Here is a 2500-nt window from a genome sequence, read left to right as displayed (position 1 = left end):
GACTCGATAGAAGAAACCGAATGAAAATGAATCTGACTTTTACATTCCGTGGGAAAAGTTTTGGCTAACGTCAAAGAAGGGTCTTTAACAGAGGAACTCCTTATAAGGGTGGGATAATTTCCATTCACACATTTTGCAGATTTCCAAAAAAAGTAGAGAATTTCATTGCGGACAAAGGCAGGAGTCCACCTTCGAGTGAATATATTAGGCTTTGTAAGATCTATAAAGCGAATTTTTGACGGAAACGCTCCCTTGTAAATGGACTGGTGAAGTCTATTTCGAATATGTATGTCCCTGAAAAGGCTAATGGGAAATCGTTAAGACTCTTGGACGACACGTTACGAGTCGAGTCGCTTGGTCTTAACCCTGATGTTCAAATTCTGCTCGTTCGTAGACAAAAACCCAGACAGAGCCCAGACTCTGTTTGGATTTGTGTCTGCAAACAAACAAACATAATTTTTTGCCAACTGCCTGTGTAAAATTGATTTTTGAGGACAAGGAATGTGTGGTCTTGGAAACGCGAAGAGACAATAGCTATGTTGACAGTGACACAAATAGAAGACTCGGACGATCAGCTTAAACGTTTCTGGAAACTTGACGCCATTGGAGTGATAGACCCTCAGAATGTTCATTTTACAGTTGAGCACGGCGTCGACAAAACCTGGATCGGACCGGATCGGATCACGGATCGGATCACGGATCGGATCACGGATCGGATCACGGATCGGATCACGGATCGGATCACAGAAAAAAAAACAAAGTTTTAAAGAAAAAAAAATCAAAAACAAAAATCAAACCGTTTATAAGATAATAATAAATAAAAAATAAAAGTGGACAACTAAAATATGTTAAATGTAAATAAGAATCCCGAATTTGATGCAATGACATGTTAATTAGAGAGAATGACAAGAGGTCATTTAAAAAGCCACATAAGCGCCTAATTTACGACGAATTTAAATTGTAATGAACAGGCAGATGTAGTTATATTTGAACGTTAGTTGGCTCGAAGCTTGCGTGAACCTCCCATTCTCGTTTTTGAAATTGTTTTCAGTGGCTAATTCTCGGCTACATTTTCGTGTCAGATGTGAGCGTTACAGTTGGCGTTACACACAATACAGTTAATGAGAAAACTTACGTACGAAAGCTTAAGGACATGACTTGCTTCGAAGGAGCTTCGTCACGATTTGCACATCTTGAAAAAACTAGCCTAGTTTTTCAAGTTCGTCATTTGCAATCCCCGTTAATCTTTGCCATCCTTAACGATCCTCATTCCGTTTTGATTTGTTCTTGCCTCTTAAGTGTTTTCTATCCTAGAACACGATCATTTTAAGGTTTTATTCTATTTAAAGGCAGCTCTTTACAACCCTAAAAATAACTCTTAAAATCGTGACGTAACTCCTAAAATGTTGTTTATTCTCGGGTTGCGTTATCGTTCACATTATCGATGTTATTCCTAGAATTTTTTGAAAAACAGCTATATTTCCTTGAAATACAAATGGTTTGTTTCGTTTTATTCCAGTGCGAAATATCGTATTCCAAACTCACATCTTGTAAAAGTATAGACTTGTCTCAAAAACGGAAATTGTTTGAAATCATCAGGTGTTTAATTTTTTAGTGTTTTTAGTTTTTGTGTTTCTATTCATACGTTCGTCCTATTATTACCATACTGACTCGTTTTATGACAGTTTACCTTTGATGCGAGTGATCATGATTACACGAAATATCATTTATCTGAACTGCGGAGAAAGATATGAAGACATGATTGATCATCGCAATCAAAACCCAACAGCCTGAAAAAATTGATCTGTAACAGCTCCCAGTTGGCTTGACATTATAAAAGAATAAAGGAATATCACACCTGAATTAAATAAAACGTTCTGCTCACAGTAGTCACTCTAGTGCAATTTGCTCAACAAAATTTTGGATTTTTTTCCTTGATCCGATCCGTGATCCGATCCGTGATCCGATCCGTGATCCGGTCCGGTCCGATCCTCGTTTTGTCGACGCCGCAGTTGAGCAAGAGGAATTTAACAGCTCTTGTCACTTCAATGGTGATAGATATGAAGTTGGTATCCCATGGAAAAAAGACCACTCGCCTCTCTTTGATAACTATCAGCAGGCGTAATAGAGGATTTAGAGCCGGACTTCTTTCCACTGAAAGACGTCTGGCAAAAATCCCGAGAAGGCGAGAATGTATTGTCAAGCTTAAAACATTACATTGATGATGGCCATGCCCAAGCTATAGAAGAAGAAGATCAAAATGCAGACAAGATAAGATACCTTCCCCACCATGCAGTATTCCGGGTAGACATAGGTGTCATATTTCTTTATTTTTTTGAGTTCTTTGTAGTTTTTCCATATATAAATATTTTTTTGTGTAGCGTATCCTTAAGGCTTCAGCGATATAAATGTAATTCTGAAATTAGCGTTAGTTTTTTTGTGTGCTAGTAGTGTGCGTGTGTGATACTTTGTATAAATCATTTCTTTGTCTGTACTTTAA

The sequence above is a fragment of the Orbicella franksi genome, chromosome 14 (assembly GCF_964199315.1).
Source record: "Orbicella franksi chromosome 14, jaOrbFran1.1, whole genome shotgun sequence".
NCBI lineage: Eukaryota > Metazoa > Cnidaria > Anthozoa > Scleractinia > Merulinidae > Orbicella > Orbicella franksi.
Note: the sequence above shows the minus strand (reverse complement) of the source record.